We start from the raw sequence: 19833 nt of genomic DNA on the forward strand, positions 1-19833 counted from the left end.
AGATATTAGAAATTAGTATTCAGCTGACCACAAACAGGCTTTCGGGCCAAATAATCGGAATACACTACATAATCCTCCTTCACTTATGTAAGCTTTATCGGGCCCTGCGTAGCCGGCGTGTTACTTAAACCTCATCCTGTTCCAACAGATAAAATCATTTACCACACCAGAAACAGTCGCACCTAATCCTGTGCACGCAGCTTATGGATTTCATCATACGTGTGCCGGGTTTTGCTGGGGATTTGTAGACACACATATTGTGGTGTCTTTCAAAGGCGATAGGTTTATCTGGAGTTCCGGAGACACTGTGGTTACATCATTCCTTTGTGCACATATGCTGAGTGTTAATGGTTGTCATGAGACAACCTATGAATTTCAATGGCATGGGATGTGCCTTTGAATTGGTCAGATACAAAAAAAAAAACAATAGCGTTTTCCTCATCTTTTTTCCCTCCTTTCTTCTGCCTTTACAGTGCAGCGGTCTCTGTACAGTGAAGGGAATTTTCATTTTCCCCTTCATAAAAGAGTCCGAATAATTTAGATTTCTGCTTTCTGAAGAGATCCTCCGTTTAATTTGGTTGCCATGGTAGCCGGGCACCCTTGGCTTCAACATTTATGCTAAATAAAACCCCCTTTTAAAAGGAGAGACAAATATGTGGAAATGGTAGTTCTCTTTGTTCGTGTGTGTGTTTGCGTTTTGTGTGCGTGCATTCGTGAGTGTGTGTGCGCGAACACGCGTGAGCGATGCTGCGAGCTATGTGGGGGCTTGAGTGGGAAAAAGCAAAGGCGGAATAAGACTGGTGTGTGGAATAAAAGATGTGTGTGTTGAACTATACTTCAAATGTGTTGTGAGGGATACTGCATTTATCATCCATTGAGAGAGTTACAGCTAATGGATAGAAGATACAGTTTTATGTGCTGTGGTTGGAGGCTGCACTGTATATCTGAGTGTGTGTGTGTGTGTGTGTGTGTGTGTGTGTGTGTGTGTGTGTGTGCATTTCACAAGGGGAGCTGTGTTATTAGAGAGCGCACTTTGACGCAGTAAAGAGGAGGAGAGAGAAGGCCTGAAAAGGGAGGGAAGGGTCAGCTGACCTGGTTTGACCTCTGATCTTCTGTTCTGATTGTGCTCAAGGAGTGTGTCCCTGTGTGTACATGTGAGTGTGTGTCTCAACAAATCCCCTCTAAACGAAGCCAAACACTGATGTGTGAGGGAGTTTCCATTTATATAGAGGTTTTTGATAAATCAGCGGATGGATAAACAGAAATTGATATACACACGCTACTTGCGTACACACACATGACCTGGCTGTTGATGGACACACTCCTTTAGCACCTCCAGTCACACACACACATACACACACACACACACACACACACACACACACACACACAAACACACACACACACACACACCACGCCTTCAAATCAACAGAGACAGTAGCCAAACACAATGGAGAGAAAAAGTCCAGGGTGGTTAAGCAACGAGTTACTGAGGCTTGTCGACCACAAGAGAGCTGTCAGAGAAGAAAGTAGGGCTTGTGTGCATGTTTGAGTATGGGAGTGCAAACAAAAGAGAAAGACTCTCTTACTGTGTATCTTTGTGTGTGTGTGTGTGTGTGTGTGTGTGTGTGTGTGTGTGTGTGTGTGTGTGTGTGTGTGACAGGGAAAGACACAGAAAGAAGCCTTGCCCCAAGTCGGCCTGGTTAATGGCTCGGCCAGCCCGGGGTTGAAAAGGACAAGGCACGACAAGAGCGATGTTGTCACAAGACTCTGTCTACGCGACATTACAGCGACATGTTTCCGAACGAGAAAACGCAAGTCCCTCCTTCACCTTTTTTTTTTTTTTAAACAAACAGCTCCGCACACTGTACATGTGATTAGTGTGTGTTTGTCCTGGAGTGGACAAAGAGGGGAGGGAAGGTGGAACTTGCTTCCTCAGCATGCCAGAGTTTGAGAGGGTAAAAAAGTAATTTCAGCCGAGAAGGGGGAGTGAGGCACTAAAACAGCTCAAGAATTCAGAGGCAATTTAAAAAGCAGTGTGGGAGAGGGGAATGAAAAAAATGCTGGGTTAAAAAGGAGGGAGGATGGAAAGTAAAAGAGGTTGTTATTCTCTCTCTCTCTCTTTCTCATTCTCTCTGTCTTCCTCTCCCTTACTTACTCTCTCTCTCTCTCTCTGTTGTTTTTAGGGACTAGCCGGGCCACAACCTCCAGGAGAGATAGGGAAGGGTGGGTGGTGGTGGTGGTGGTGGTGGTGGGGTGTGTGTGGATAGGGAGGGCAAGCATAAATCAAGCAGAGCCTGAAGGCTTTAGAGGAGGGAGGGACAGAGGGAAGAGAGTGGTAAAAGACAGGGGAGAGAGAGAGAGAGAGAGAGAGAGAGATGATGGTGCTGGTGGTGATGGTGGTACTGCTGGGGGCTTGGAGAAAAAGAGAGAGTGTGGGTGGAGGGGAGGAGAGGAGAGAAGAGGAGCACAGCGATTGCAAGAGTGGTGGGGTGAGAGGTGGACGGTGGGGTGATGGAGTGTGGGTGGGTGGGTGAGTGAAGGGGGAGTGAGGAGAGGTGAGGGGGAGGTTACAGAGGCTGTGGGAGGGAGGGAGGGGAGGGTGGCTAGTGATGGTGGGGGTGAGCAAGTGAGTGTGTCAGAGTACAGTAAGCCAGCTAAATTTGAAAATGCATATTTTTCTCTACGTTTTGGCCGACTGTCAACACTACGCCGCTTTTCAGAAACAGAGCAGTAGTAAGTCTCAGAGCAGCAGTTGTGTGTGTGCGCTCACAAAATAATGTTACACATCCAAAAGATGCAATCAAACATGAGCAGGAGAGGTATTATATCAGGATGTGACGCCTTGTTGCAGCTGCCTCTTTTTTATGCTGTTGTCCCATTTATAATACAGTCACCTGTCGCCATGTTTTGCTATGTTTACATTTTGCGAAACCATCAGTGGCTTAGGCTGATACGGCCCTCATCTGCTTCCTGGTTGTACTGTTTAAAAGCCTGGTCACACCAGAAAGTGGCCACAGTCTGTAGCTGGCTGACTGTTAGTGCACTGAGCGTGAAACTCATGCAATCTCAGATCTCTCACATGCCTTTTCTCATGCTAACTTTTCGTATTCGCTTCCTCCGATGTCATTTTCTTCTTCAGTTCAGTTAAGTTCAGATGGGCTGAGGCACAAGGCGTAACAAGGTCAAGGCAGCACTTTTCACGGATCGTCCGTGAATGCACCCATCGTCGTCCGAACCGAACAGGTGCAGCAAAAAGTCATTGCAATACGTGTTCCGCTGCAGCAGCAAACCACCATGATTTTAAGGTCGAGCCACTCACACTGGGTGCGCTGTTAGCGTAGTTGCAGTCATATTATGATCAATCAAAAATGGTTGAACATTCAGCACAATGCACCTTCATCAATGAACAATAGAACAAATCTCACTCTGGGCTGAAGTCAAAAGTTAGCATCCCCGTTTTAGCCATTCCAGCTAGCAGTAGTCAGTCATAATATCTCAATTCTTTCTTTGTTCTCTATGCTGGGTGACTGCCTGGCATTTTTTTTTAATCAGGATTATGTACTATTTCATATAATAGAGAGTTATTGCAGGGGTAGAAAAGCTCTCTGAACTAGCGAGTTTGCTAGCTGTCAGTTAGCAAATGGATATGTTTGGACGCTAACAAGAAAATAAGTGCACACAGTTTATTCAAACGGTGCATTTATACCACTGACTCCCACTGTCTCCAAACTGTCTGCAAACCATGTCTCTTTTGTGGAACAGTTTATACACTGACAGGGAAGGTTAAATAAAAGTGGACTTTTCTTCAGCTTTCTGTTTAATTCTCTGTGATAACTCATTCAAAATGTCAGTATGACACTATCGCACAACACGACACCTCAGCGCATCTGGTTAGCTTTGAAGTGCGCCGATCAAATTGCTATTTTGTGCTCATTCTGACAATGGAAACACAATAAATATGCAAAAGAGAACAATTAATCCTGAGCTCCCCTGTATTAAAACAATGTAGAGTTTACACTGTACAGTAGAGGTGATCAATCAGAGCAGGAGGTGAAAGACCACATGCTTGACCTGTCTGTCCCACTGTTTCCTAGATGTTGGCAGTGATGCACAATAAAAAGGACAGCAAAGAACACCTTTATCAAGTTTCCTATTGTTTCAGTGATTCGGTGTGGAGAGATCTCCATAATCCTTTTCAAATGTAAACTGTGTTTTCAAAATTAGCCGCCTTGGTGTGGACATAGTCTGAGTGAGCAAGTGAATGAGTGAAGGGAGGGAGGGAAAGAGGGAGCGGTGAGTGCGTGGGGGATGGAGGATTGCAGGGCTCAAGGTAATCTGGGGAGTTAATGCAGCTTAGAGGGACTGAGAGGAGTGGGAGGGAGGTAGAGAGAGAGAGAGAGAGAGAGAGAGGGAGAGGGAGAGAGGGGGAGTGATGGTAGAGGGAGGGAGAATATAAAAATAATAGGGTCAGCAGGGAAAGAGAGGGAGAGAGGAATAAATGAAGATGTATCAGAAACAAAAGCTGAAGCAACTGAAGGGGGAGAATGAGAGAAAAGGGGAGAGAGAGAGAGAGAGAGAGAGTACAGGGAGTGTAAAAGCTGGCGAGATAGGAGAGTGGAGGGGGGAGAGAGCGAGCAGAGTGAATGTGTGAGATAAAGAGTGGGCTAATGAAAGGTAGGGTGAGGCTGAGCGAGTTGGCGGGTAGGAGGGAAGTCGAGAGAGAGAGAGAGAGAGAGAGAGAGAGCGGGGGAGAGGTCTGCATGGGGAAAGAATGCTGGGTGGGGAAGGAAGGCAGACACGCAGGGCTTTGTGCTAAAAGCAAAGAGAGAGAGAGAGAGAGATGGAGAGATTGGGAGAGAGAGAGGTTATGTCTTGGCTTTATGCACAGGGGAGGAACTGGCGAGCGGGCACGTGCCCAAAAGCCCCGTCCAGCCCGATCCAGGGTCGTATTTGAAGGGTGAGGTGGGAGAGAGAGAGAGAGAGAGAGAGAGAGAGAGAGGTTGAGAGGAGGGATAATGGAAAGTGGAGGAGGGAAACGACAAAGACTCTGGGTGGGGATGCTGTACACAGCCTGTGGGTTATTGGTGTGTGGGTTAACACACTCTCCGACTCACACTGACCAGCTCAAAAGCTCAAGGCAACTAACTAGCCATAATTACTCCTTTACTGCTCCCTGGAAACAAATTTAAGACGAGTTTAACAACCAAAGTTGGCAAAATCAACGTATTTCCAGCTGGACACTCTGGAGTGAATTACAAAAATATAGATGAGAAAAGGAAACTAAATTTGAATGCGTTCAGTGAAACAGACACTAAGACACTAGAGAGGAAAACATCTCCATCTTCAGCCCAAAGAGTAGTTTTCACATTGGCACAAGGAGATGCGTACAGTACACACACACACAGACACACACAGACACACACACAGGCACACATGTTAGGTTTTCACCACTTCTGGGGACATTACATAGACTTCATTTGTCTTACCCTAACCATAAGCATAGCCAATATTTGCCTAACTCTAACCCTAACCTTATCCTAACCCCAACCCCAGACTACACCCTAAAAATGAATGATTTACATCATGAGGACCTGCATTTTGTCCCCATAAGGAAGGTGAGTCTCCACAATGTGAGGAATACACACACACACACACACACACACACACACACACACACACACACACACACACACACACACACACACACAGAGGTTGAAATAGCAGTAATTTACCATTTCTCATATCTACTTTAATTACTAACATTACAGTATCTCACTGCTTCTTTCATGCCTGTGTTTATTTTTTTGGATTACATTACATTCATTTAGCTGACGCTTTCGTCCAAAGAGACTTACAATAAGCACATTTGAAATATTTAAAAGATAAATAGCCCTTCCAATCACAACCCAACAGAGTGGCCTACAAATATAATATAAAGCTTTCATCCTTCATTCTTTAACTCCTCCGAAAGTGGGCTACATACAAAACAACACATGCACATTAAAAAATACTCATCCGATAGTTGACTCAAACTACGGACCCGCCTCTCACTGGGCAGATAGCCAGTCATACTTCAGGATAATGGGGTGGTACTTGGGGTGGCCAATCAGATGTTAGAGGAGGCAAGTGGTACTCGAGGCCCCCCTTTTGGACATGCCCCTGTATGTGTGGCATAAAGTTTGTCATCTGCTGATTTCATACTCATGTAAAAAAAACTGTCTGATGATACGGACTGTGTGAGCCGTTGAATGTCTGAGTACACAGACACCCAATGCAGGATGTACAGACTAGTCATCTCTGTCTTACTTTCTCAAACACTGCCAGTCTGAGGTGTCTGATCACTGAATGGTTCATTCCAGATATACGTAATGTCCCCAGTTTGATTTCAGTTCCTGCGCGTTATACCCCCCTCTCTCCTCTCTTGTTTCCTGTCTGCAACTATACTGTCTGCTGACAAATAAAGGCAAAAATACCAAAAATAAAATGAAACTTGCTTCGAGAATCATTATCATTAAATTCTTTCATTGACCCTCAGTATGCATTAAATATTCTAAACCTGCATTGTAACAGAATAAGGCAGATCAGTGCATCAGACTTGTAGACAGACGACTTGTCTTTGCTGTGTATGAGATTGCAGCATCCAGAAACCTGTCGTCTGACAGCAGAAACAGGACCTCTAATGACTCCGACAACCTTGAATATTTTTCCGTTTTGACTGTTTGACTTTTTCAGACTTTTGTTAAGATCAACAAATGTAGACTGGCTGCCCAAGAGCCCCCATCAAGTGGCTGACAAATGCGCAAAAACACATGAAGACGCACACTGCAATCATGCACTGGTCACAACAGGCGAGCAGAGAGCAGATGACCAGTACAAGAGGTTCCTCCACAAACAGACAATGTCCCTGTGCTCTGTCCACAGAGGGACACTCCACAGGGTGGGGAGCAGAGGGTGTTATGTGCTCTTTACAGAGCATTAGCATGTTGTCGGGATGCCCAGTGACCAGAGAGTACAAGAGCTATTGCCCCTCTCCCATCTCTCTGCTCATCTCTCCCATCTTATAACATTAAGACTGTGCCTCTCTGTGCTTGTATCCTTGGCAACCTGCCTCCAACAATGGAGAGAGCTCTGGCCTCAGTATGGGAGGAGTACGGTGCCACGGAGAGGAAAAGCAAGGGCGAGGGAGATAGAGGGAGATGGAAAACTGGCAGACGGGCTGGGCATAAAGGCAGAGTGAAGGAACGAGTCGCAGCGTTTGTCAAGCACAGACGCGTGGGTCAAAATGAGGTAACAGAGCGAAGGGTTAAACGGGGGAAGGAAGCGAGACAGATGAGACATGGATGAGGGAGCCAAACCTGTGCAAGCTGTAAGCTTAGTGTTAGTGGATCAGTGGAGATCTGTGTCACTCTTGAGCTGATAAAAGTTGGACAGATCTCAAGATCAAGGCAGGACGGATCTGGACGTTGAACCTCACACAACTGCATGAGGCTCTCAGCAGTCCAAAGCCTGTGAAGATGCAACCGAAATAGAAGACGACCTTGTTTGACACAGCTCTAGTTCCATAATCAGGCTTCTGGCACTGCAGCCAACATGGAGCTGATTGTGCACACTGATCATGTAAATCCAAGTTTGATTTTAAGAGTTTTTATTTTCATTTTCCAGCCTGATTTAAAACTTCACAAATCCTTACAAGTGATTGATATATTTCATGACCTCATGACTCAAAACCTTTTCAAACACACAATTTCTGATTAAGAGATGGAGACTTGAGAGCAAAATTCGTTTGTAAAACCAAAACTTGCTCGGGAAACATTACTGTTCATGGGGAAGTCGTGTGGGACAAGAGACGCAAAATTGCCACAGCATGCTTCCTCTTTGACTATGATACAAGTATACGTGGTAAGAACAGAAGAAGTCACACTGTGTGGACAGAGGGGAAACCCAGAGCGAGGGACGCGTGCAAACAGAGGACTGTGTTCATCTTCTCTTCCCCCTCTGCAGCCGAGCTGAGCCATTGAGATTAATTGCTTATGATCAAATCAGCAGAAGCTGTGCAAATTAAAGAGCGGGCCCCTGCACCATCCCTCCTCCCTCACCTCCACAACATCTCCCACCCACCCCCAAGCCAGCCCGAGTGGACAGTGCGTGTGACGAGCCCCAGCGCTTATTCAAGGCTACAAACGTGTCATTTCTTTTTTTCCCGGGAGAGGAACACCGAGCTCGGAGAGGGCTCGAAATGGAGCAAGGGGTCAGTCAAATAGTGCAGGCGTGTGCGCACGCACACAGCGCACGCAGCCTCACATGGACGCACACACCAAGAGAGAGAGTCAGCGCCCTGAGCAGAACTACTGATATCTCTACCCGCTTCTCAAAACTGCTCCTCTCCCTGCTTCTCTCTCCCTCTCTGACTCTCTCATTAAGAAGCCATTAGAGAGAAGGGCAGCGTGAGACCACATGACCCCTTCCTAACCCCTGTTATACACCCCTACAAAGGAAGGGAGGAAGAGGATGAGGGAGGGAAGGAAGGAGAGAAAGGGGTAAAAGATAAAACAGAGTCGGATGGTAAAAGGGGAGGTGCAGAAAAGAGGAAACAATGAGAAATGGGGTAAAGGGGAAGAGTTGAGAGAATATGTAAGAGTTCGGGCAATGAGCAAAAAATTGAAAAAGGGTGAGCAGTGGAAGATCAAACAAAAAACCCTACAGGGACAGATGAGCAGCAGAAATATCTGAAATTGTATTTCTGAATTTAATTTTACTAAAATATCTGGCTATACAATGGGTGAATTCTAATGTCTTCAGTGGAGTTTCTCGCAGTGAATGAGACCACTTCCTGAAAATGATACATGTTTTGAGCTTGTATCTGCACTGCAATGAGGTGACATTATGTCAACGTACCGGCAGGTCTTATTCACTTCTAGAACATTTTACGACTTACTAACAGATGATTGGACGTGCTGTTTGCAGAGTGCTCAGTGGAAGGATAGAGAGGAGGAAAACATGGTAGATAGAAGAGGTATGTATGAGTCAGAATGGAAGAGAGAGGTAGAGAGGCGTGAGATAACTATGCACTGACTTTAGGAGAAGGGGATAATTTGGGAGTGGAGGGGAAGACGGCTAGGCTGCTTCCTTAGTCGGACACAGGAATGTAGAGCGGGCGGATCCCAGTGCGTGAGTGTGTTTCTATGTGTATGTGTGTGTTTGTGCCAGACAGGAATCCCTAACCCCCACAGACTCCGGCTCCACTTATCAAGGCCTGAACAGAGGGGTATGGAGGGGGAGCGGGGGGAGAGGAGGTCTGGGTGTCCTGCGCTATCAAATGCACCTCTAACCCCCATCGCTCCCTTTCTCCTCTCCTGTGCAACACACACATCTGCACACAGAGACACACACTAAACCTTGAGGCTGGATGTCTCTGAGGCCAGAGGAACTATGGGAAGGCCAAACAGTCTAACCACAAAAAGAAAAAAAAAATGCCAGGGTCACAGACAATTACACCATATACACATGCAAACTGTCTCGCTATCTATCTCATATGCTTTCCCACACTTGCACACACTCTTAGAACAAACTCTGAAACCCTCTTTTGCTTTTCTGAACAGCCGTCACCTTCCAGCACTGATGTATCATCTCACAAGGGCTGCTCAGAGTTTTTTTTTTCACTCAGGTCAGACATAGTCTCAACAGGGGAATTAGTGTGAGAAAAACTAGGGGTAGTACTCCTGTTTTGGTACTGTCCCACCTGAAACAAGCCTATGAACCATTTTAGATTCAGAGATACTGAAATAGGAGGGAGAGGGATGGGGGCAGAAGAGAGGCAAAGGAGATCAAATGGATCAGATGGAGTTATTCTTCGCATGCTGCTGCTGGCGCATGAGGGTAGTAAGAGTTGCAGAGAGAGAGGCGGAGTACGGTGGAAACAATAAGGGGTAGGCAGGTGATCTGGGCAAAAGGGGTTGAAGGAGGAGGGGAACAAAGGAGAGTCTGGCCTCTTTTTGTGAAACTAGCATCATGTCTAAAGACAAAGAGCGGGAGATACAGAGAGCTAAAGTCCTGATGTCAATTCCTGGCAAGCTGCTGTTCCTCAACTCAATCTCATCTGAAAAGGTGACACACATTCCTGGGTTTAAGCTAAATGAGAATCTGCTGCAGCTGCTGTGATAAGAATTTAACTTCAACAATAAGAAACTTAAAAACTACAGCGTGGCACTGTGACATCTTATTTACACATCTTCATGACTACTCTCCCTTATCCTTCCTTGTGCTTAAATTTCCCTCTTTCTATGCTTTTGGAACGTATTTAAAGAAGCAATAAGTGATATTTCTGGCCACCTGGGGGCAGAGAAAACAAGTCGTAAACAAAATACTGACTTGGCTGCTCCTACATTCTCCACTGTGCTTCCCAGCTAGTTGCTAACTTTGTCTATGGTTTGGTGCTGAGCAGGTAGAGCACAGTGGGTTTTCACAGCTTTTTCGCTGGAAACAGCCAATGAGACACTGATAAGAGTGAACCAAAACAGCTCGGTTGCGGGCAGGAAAACAATGGGCTGAAAGATGCTAAAAAGTTCCCCAGAACTGAGGGGAAGTGCAGAGTTAGGTGATATTTCTCTGGGATGTTCGTCACTGCGAGCAAGCCCTTTCTCATTAGGTGTAGTTAACAGAACCTGGAAGTCCCGGTTTTACACAAGCAAAGGACGAGACACAGAAGCTCACATCTCCTACTGATGAGGAAGTGTAACCCACAGCCTTGCCTTTATTTGGAGCCCATAGACTCAACGTGAAACCAAAACGCAATACTGTACTCAAGCGGCAGCCGTAGCTGCAGCGTAGGAGATGAGTTAAAGCAGAAGTGACAGTGTGAATTGACGGGATGGAAGGGAAGGTCCAAACAGACAGAGGGAAGGAGGGATAGAGGAGAGAAGGAGGGGACAAATAGTTGTGAAGGACAGATAGTGGCTTCCAGGACTGTCTTCAACGCCTCTATAACTATCAAACCCAAAAAGAACCACACACATGTACACACATACACACATGCACACACTTGTATGTACACAGCCCAAGCCATAATTGTCCCCTGTGGTGATTTTGGCCTCTCCCTCCTAGTTTCTCATTGCTGTTGGCCAACTCTTCTGTATCTTTAACACTTTCTTTTTTTCCTTGTTTCAAAAGGAGGAGGGGTGGTTTGTCACAAGAGAAGGAGTGAGGGATGAAGGAGAGAGAGAGGTCTAAAGGAAGGAGGTGTGGAGGGGTGTGACGGCGGAAAGGGGGAATGAAGGGAAGGAGGGAAAAGGAGAGAATGAATGTGTAAGAGGAAGGGAGACTTTGCCCTCCAGCGGGAACACTCCCACGATTGTGTGTATGTGTGTGTGTGTGTATGTGCGCACGTGTGTGTGTGTTTGTGTGCAAGCTGCGTCTCAGCCAAACCGACACACCCACAGGCTGTAGACCTCTATATCCTGTTCGGGCTGTCCGTTTGTCCAAACATCATGCACCCCCTCCTCCCCTCCCTCCCCCCCCCCCCCCCCTCTTCTTCCTCGTCGCTCCCCCTTTTCTAACTGGTCTGACGGGGGTAGAGGCCGCCGAGGGAGTGGGTATGGTAAATAGAACAAAGCCACCTTTCTAAAATAAACAGACCGGGAAAGAGGAACTTCAGGTTGACTGAAAATGAGAGAGAAAGACAGCCCGAATCCAGCCGTGGGTTTACTGTAAAGCACTTTTTTAAACTCTTCATGAAAGTTACAGTTTCTGCTTCTTCCTGTCAATCAGTCTGCCAGTGTATATATCTGCCTCTCTTTCTCTCTCTCTCTCTCTCACACACACACACACACACACACACACACACACACACACACACTTTACTCGTCTCAATATCCCGGCTGCTTGCGCTCGACTAACTCTTGGTGAATGTTGGGCACAGTGTGACACATAAGCCACAGCGAGCAGTGCTGCCAGGCTCACAGCTACAGGGCCCATTACTGGCTATCAGATCACTGGAGGAGAGAAGAGAGAGGCATCCTAGCTCGCATCACATCACATCTCCATCTTCTCATATCTCCAAAAGAGGAGCCTTGTCACGGCTCTCTCATCGAAGAGGAGGGGGAGGAGGTTCATATGTATTGTTTTTTTTTTTTTTGCTTTAAGCAGATATTCCATGAAAAATAGCTTGATTTTGAAGAATTCGGTTTAGAGCAATTTTCAGGAAGTTTTGGGCTTCAGATCAGAGCCTCCCAGACTGCTTGGGACTGCTCATCACAGGTCGCATGTGTTGACTGTTTGTAACCAGTGCAAACACTGAGTAATGTGTGGAGGCTTGAGGAGATGAAATTATCCAGTAAGTCACATGCAAAGGTAAGATAAAAATAAACATCATTTTGTGTATCTTTTCCTGCTAATCATTTCGAAACAGCTCGAGCGACCGGAGGTTTCCACAGTGTGAGAGGGGGGAAATCATAGAAAAAAAGACTTGAAAACCTGAGAAGCTGGTGATTGTCTGTACATCTCTGAGCACACTGCAGACAGGAACTGCGCATAGCTAATTCAGTGTTGTTTTAATAGTGCAATTATGTCAAATTGTAAACAAATATAGGCAAAGAAACAGGGAAAACATGTAGCCCACAGCTAATTAACTGCCTCCATGGCTGCATTATACTTCCTGTTTACAGCTCCCAAAGCATTGTGGGAACCATAGTTACGACACCTGGAGCATGATTATCCTGAAAATCAGTAGGAGTGACAAAACCCTTCAATCCAACTTTTTTCATGTTGCACTATGAATATTTTTCGAGGTGTTTTTGGTGTGTCAGACTTTTAAAATCTCCAATGCTCCCAGTCGCATAAAGTGGGAGAAAACATAAATGGCCTGCTGATGGTTGAATTACAATGTTTGAGAGGCAAATGGTGTTTTAAAAATCTGTTAACCCAGATAACCCAGATTTGGGTATAACAGATTTCCTTTTTAGAGACCAAAATTTTAAAATGAGCTGAAATTATACAGCATTCACTCATTGGTATGTAAGGAAAAGCGCATTTTGGAAAGTGAGCAGCAAAGCAAAGAGAAATAATCCAAAGCCCCTCAGGTATCATCAAGACTGAATCGAGGAATAGAATAAATAACTAATCTTACAGAGGATCTATAGGCGTGTGTGTGTGTGTGTGTGTGATCTACAAAGTTAACTGCAATAATTCACATCTCCATGTATAGACATTTGGGGTATGCGATGATTTGAAGTGCATGTGTGTTGATGTGTGAGGGTGGGAGTTTGGCTGTGGGGGTACTGTTGTGAATTCTCAACCGCAGGAACCTCCTGACCCACCTACCCCTGCGCCGTGCCAACAGGACATCCTGTCAGGATGCATTCTGGGTAGTTTAATTCTTAGACCTGAATGATCAGTGCCAAGAGATGTGCGTGCGTGTAGTCAGAGTTTAAACACATACATTTTGAAAGTGAAATGTAGGGATTGTGCTGTACACATATTTTACAGGACGTGTGCAGGTGTTATGAATGCAAGTGTTTATATACTTATGTGTAAGTTAGTGGGTGAGTGTGTACAGTATGTGTGTGGGCTGTGGCCGACTAAAGCACACACATGGGCCCAACCCAGGTGCACTCAGGGTGGGATGGCTAATCTTTAACCCCCCTCCCCGCCACCACACACACACACACACACACACACACACACACACACACACACACACACACACACACACACACACACACACACACTTCTCCTCCTCCTCTCCGCCCAGCAATTCTTCTCTGGCCTGTTCCAGTGGCAGGAGGCAGAGAGGTGGGGGGTGCTGACGTTCTGGAAAAAAGCCACGGTCAGGAGTGGGGAGGGGGCAGCTTCCTGTCCAAAATGGCTCTTTTAAAGCCAGATAATTATAAATAGAGCAGGTGTCAGTATTGAGAGCTGAGAGGGAGATAGAGAGAGAGAGAGAGAGAGAGAGAGAGGGAGAGAGAGAGAGAGAGAGAGAGAGAGTGCTGCGAGAGAAAAAGACAGACAGCAAGAGTGTGAAAAATTGTGTGAATGTGTGTGTGGTGTGATGGTGTGGTGGAGTAGGAGAAGGGGCTTTTAGCTGGTGGACTGCCCATAATGTCCAGCAGGATGTGAGGTCATATGACAAAGATGGCTGGTGGGCGGTGAGAAATGATTGGTTAGCAGGGTGATAATGGAACTTTTTTTTTAAATGTAGTGGGGACCAAGGAGGAGGCTGACAAGAGACAGCAAGAGGAAAAAAGGGGGGAAAAGAAGAGCAATTTAGTCATCCGACACTATTCCCAAACGGAGCATTCAACCTTCTACAACTGAGAGACGAGGGGGGAAATGAGTGTGTGTGGCACAAAAAGGATGGAGGGAGCAGGGGAAACTGAGGGAGGTGGTGTGAGCAGGCCACAAAAGTCAATAGGGTGGGAGGAAAGGGCTGAAATCATCTGTGCAGTCAGAGGACAAAGAGGCAGAGCAAATAGGGGGTGGAGGAGACAGAGTGAGACACAGAGAGAGGCCTGGAGTACAAAGACAGTGAGAGACAGAACTGATAATAGACTGACTGTGTAAAAAGTGAGAAAGATGAACCAGGAGGCACAAAAAAAGAGAGAGAAAGACTGGAGAGAAGGGGGGAGGCCTCAACATGATGTAGTTACCTAACCCATAGCGTGTCAAGCACCAAGCCGCGAAGAAAGGGGTTAAAAATTAAGTCCACACAGTCTGAAATATTAAATCTATTTTGGTTTTTAATGAAGGAGGAGTGAATTAGGGAGGAAATATGAGAGTAGATTATAAAACCGAGTGTGAGGAGAAGGGAGAGAAAAAAGTGGAGAGGTGTGCGAGGGGTGAGGGGGTTGAAATCTGTTCAGGTGTTTTAAATATTAAACCTATTTCAAGTTTAATGAAGTGCAAATACTATGGGGAGAGTCTTAACTGGAATACAGAGAGGAAGGGGGCGAAAGGGGGATCCGATTCATTATTTCAAGTGTTCACCTTTAGACTGCCGAGACTTGGGGAGATGAGCGCAGGGAGTGAGAGAGAGGGAAAAAAAGAGAGAAAGTTTACACCGAAGTGCAAACTAGAGGGCAGTTCTGCAAGGGGCCGGTCTGCGGGCCCCAGGTGAGTCCAGGAGGCGCCGGAGCTCCGGAGGACGAGGGTCTGAACTCAAGCGAGCAAAACCATGAAGAACTGTGGCGCTCCCGAGCTCGCTGCAACAAACAGGAGAAGGTTCTACGGAAAAATGATTTCACTTTTTTTGTTTTTGTGCTTGTCTGTGGGCATGCGTGTGTGTCGGTGTGAGTATTAGTGGTTGAGGAGGGGAACTCTGAGGCCACAGAGAGGAGAGGAAGAGAGTTAGATAAAGATGTTGGATTTCAAAAAAGATTCTCGATGTAATCAATGTGCAACAGCTAGAGGGAAATGGAAAGAACAGCCCACGTGTGATTGAACTGTTCACGTCTACATAATCAGATGCTCTAAGCTGTGTGTGTGTGTGTGTGTGCGTGTGTGTGTGTGTGTGTGTGTGTGTGTGTGTGTGAACATCACACCGGCCATGTACAGGATTGCCAAAATCCCCCAAGCTGCCACTAAAGGTCACCATGGATGTGTGTGTGTGTGTGTTTTAATACCAGCGAAAAAAGCAAACAAAAAGTATTTCCAGTGCTGTTATTATGTGGGATAAAGATCAAGTTGGTGTTTGCCCCAAGTAGAAAGGAAGTAGGAAAGAAATCAATCGTTAGCTCATGTTTTCACCAGCTCAGGCTTCTTCTCGCTCTGAGGGTGGAGGTGATGTAGAGCGAGTGAGTTCTGCCTCCAAAATGACAAACCATTTGAAGCGGTGGCACCTTCTTTCATAGAAGAATCAACGGCTCCGAATGTACGCAAAATACTGTAAAATCCAAACAGCAGAGGGTAAAGCCTTCGTGGACAAAATCACACGTTCACATAAATGCTCCAGCATGACTTTCATGTGATTATTTCCTTATATTTTTACCCTTTAGAGAAGACCTCTCCATGATGTCTGGAGTCTGAAAGGATCTGAATAAATGTAGCGGCACAATAGAGGTGCACATTCGAGCATGAATGCAACCAGACATAAGTTAATTATACAAAGTCTTTAAACCTGTCTTGAGTGTTGCAGGTGATGGTGTTTAGTCAGAATACACTACAACAGATAGCACAGAAGCGCAGGTGCAAATATTTTTGTTCTAAAATATATGTCAAATATATTACAGAGTTTCTGAAGCTTGTATTGTACGAACAGCCTGAAAGCAAAGAATATTCAGTTTACAATCAAACAAAATAGAAAAAAGCAGCCCATCCTCACACTCGAGAAGCCGAAATCAGCAAATGTTTGAGGTTTTTACTTGAAAATGGTTGTCAACTAATTTTTCTGTCGATCAACTCATGAATTAATCGACTGTTTGTGCTACACGAATTGCAAGAAGAGAGGCATCAAAGAAGAATATACTGAATTATTTAAAAAAGCTAGATGTTTGATTCTCAAAACACCCGGTCTTTGATTCGCAGATACTTTTTAATCCAGGTCTGGAGGAAGCAGCGGGGGGGAACTAAAAATAATTTCAGGTAATTATTTAAAGGTTTACGACATAAGCACGAGAGGCAGAGACTATTTAAAACTCCCCTCCTCAAAAAATTGTCACCTCTAATATACTATTGTGCAGAAAAATATACGCACATGATCAGATCGCTGCAATGCTGATTTCTTTTTCCAAATTCACATGTGAGATTTCAAATATTTGTGTCGGCAGACAAGGTGAGCGGAAGAAAGAGCGAGATCAAGCGTTAGCGAGCGAGAGAAAAGGAAGTTGGTGCTTAGTGGCCTCGATGATGACATCAAGTGCAGCAGATGTTTGCAAGGGAAGGGGATCTAAAGAAAACAAATCCTAATTCCTGCAGCTGTTTATGTCAACATGGCCACACGGCATTTTCACGAAAACGTTTTGAAACAGCTCCGCGTTAATACACTGAGCCTTTACACGGCCATATATTATCCTTATATTACGGAATAATCCAGCGAAAATCTAATATAATATAAGCTCTAATAGTAAAGAATGAACGGCAATCACACATGAATGAGAGAGAGAGAGAGAGAGAGAGAGAGAAAGAGAGAGAGAGAGGGGGACTCAGCACTTCTCATCAATAAAGAATGAAGCAATTAAACTAATCTCAGACTGAAGGTGCCCTTTTTCCTTTATACCTCCCATATTCCTTCATGGAAACCAACAACTGGACTTCATGGGACAAGGGCCCCTCGACACACACACACACACACACACACACACACACACACACACACACACTCACACACCCCCGAAGCATAAAAATGAATATTTTCTCATTTGGATATGTTGTAGCAGGAAACGCCCAGATGTAACTAATGACGTTAATGACGGCTGCATTCCATTTAGGTGTGTCACATTCGGGTTCCTGACATTGTGTCTGCTGGATTACTGTCGTGGAGTCACTCGCATTATCATTATTATCATTATTATAAGTTACAATGATTCTAAAAACAGAAGGTTTGTTATAATTTCATTAAATATTGTACCCTGGTGGACGTGAAATGTTTTTAATTACTATTATAGTAGAATTTAAAATAATTAGATGAGCAAATGTATGTAGTATGATAACCGTCAATTTTCATACCTCAGCATACCGCTGCCAGTGAAGTCTTGGCCGAATGGAACAGAGCCATCGTTAGAGGAGCCATTGTTAGTGTTATTTATTACACCTGTGCCTTTCCCGCTGCGACAAGCCAAAATGTCTGCTGCCAAAATGGTCCATTACTCGATCGACAGAGAATCAGTTGATGGTTTTGATAATCAATAAATTGCTTAAGTCATTTATCAAGCAAACATTGATTCAAATTCTACATTTTGATGCTTTTCTCTGTTTTGCATCATTGAAAATTGAATAATTTGCCTTTTGTTTGCTCGGATGAACTTGTCTCACACATCAGTCCGAGTGAAGAAGTAATGAATGAATGAATGTGGAATTAATCTGATGCCTCTTGTTGCCTAAAGAGGGAAAAAGCAGACCTGCCATCATCAAAACAGTGCAGCGTGGGCCTCATAATTTGGAGGGAAAATCCCAAACTCACTGTGATACTGTCAAGTTCTATGTTTGTTCATCATATTTGCTTTTGTTGATGATCAAGTTAATAGTATTTTATGCATTAGCTAGTGTTTCTCCCTTGCCTATGTTGCACCACTGTGCGACGCTGCTATGAGAAACTTTAAATGGAGCTGTACATCACTTTCTAATTCCTTGGCCCTTCCATATGCCAGTACATCTGATTCAGATCTTCTACTGCAGGTGGCAAAATCCAGACTTAAGGAGACTTAAGACTTAAGCAGACAATAAGCCCATAGAGATCCTGTGTATTTTTGACCGTGACTTGGTCAAAACCAATAGAGAAAATCCTCACTTTAACAGGTTTCCACTGTAAGAACTTATCGGCATAGAAGTAGAAGAGCACTCCCACAACCAAAACATCACACCGCCCCCTGTGCAGACTCCAATAACGCCCTCATTAAACCTGCTCAGCAATCCCCCAAACCTTCGCTAAACACACAGAAACCACCTCCTGCAAACTGACTCAACACACAGTAGTGAAACACATCCTGCCTGTCATACGCTACCACTCTTAAACGTCATGTAAGCCAACAGGAAACATGATATTCTACTTCTAAATGGCAAGGTGTGCCCTGAAGGAAACCCAAATAGTTGATAACCTCACGATGACTCCTGTTTCCTCCTTCCCCCTCTGAAGGTGGGGATAAATGGTTGTCTTTTGGCTAACACCAGGAGAGTCTACACCATCAGCAACACTAGACTTCCTCTAACCTTTAGGTGAGAAAACACCTCTCTCGGTAATGGCTGCTTCACCATAGCCAGACTAAAACTCGACCCTCTACCACAGTACAGAACCACGGAACTTGCCAATGGGCTTAATAGTGGCATTTACTTTGTGGGTGTATGTGGGTTTGCGCGTGTGTGAAGCTCAGGACAAGACGTACTTAATTCACCGTAATAAGGTGTTACTGCAGGTCACTAAATCTGGAACTTGGGACACTTATATCGAAGCGGACAAACCCTCTGAAGCCCATACGGATGCTCTGCCTTCTCCACCTTTCTTTTTTTTGCCTCTGTTTTTCTTCTCTCTTCCATTACCCCACTCGTCTTCCACTTTCCCTCCTCTTGCCCTTTCCAGAAGGTCCTTCCCTTAAACCCCAGAGAGAGGGGGAGGAGCCTGGGATGGCGAGGACGCGCTGGTAATCCGTGCAGTGACCCAGGTCAATTCAATTATCCTGTTTTCTTTCGCTGCACGACGCGTGTGCCCATTTCACAGCCAACTCCCTTAATGCGCCCAGGATTAGCTTCTCTTACTTTTAATGATCTACCTATCGACGCCTTGGGCCCACCAGTGCACACACACACGCAGAGACACACGCATGCACACACAGTTCAGTGTTTTTCATGTATTAGTTTTTCGTGTAAAGGAATTCACTAAACAATTCTGCAAGGCTGAGGATCAAGAGACGCTTTCTCAAAATAAATATGTGTGTGCTTGAGTGTGTTTGTGTTGTGTTTGCATTTGCTTGTTTATGTGGGAGTGTGTGTTACATAAACTGCAGCAAGAAGAGGATTGTATTATCCATCTGCATTTACCCAGGCTTCACCTCACACCTCCAAGATTTGAGATAATCATCTTAGGCCTAACACGTTAGTATAGAAGCTCACTAATCTCAACCCGGAGGAGGAAAAGAGGTCATTTTATACTAGTAAACTGTGTGGATGGCTGACATGTATTGAAATATCCAT

The 19833-nt window shown here is 45.1% G+C and overlaps 1 protein-coding gene across 4 annotated transcripts in view; it reads right to left on the reverse strand.

The window, feature by feature from the left end:
• The window catches only part of zbtb46 (zinc finger and BTB domain containing 46), a 62587-nt gene that overhangs the window by 18640 nt on the left and 24114 nt on the right, over window positions 1-19833 (reverse strand). The gene's annotated exons all lie outside the window — the stretch shown is intronic.

Source organism: Chaetodon trifascialis, chromosome 8 (genome assembly GCF_039877785.1).
Source record: "Chaetodon trifascialis isolate fChaTrf1 chromosome 8, fChaTrf1.hap1, whole genome shotgun sequence".
In the NCBI taxonomy this organism is placed as follows: domain Eukaryota; kingdom Metazoa; phylum Chordata; class Actinopteri; order Chaetodontiformes; family Chaetodontidae; genus Chaetodon; species Chaetodon trifascialis.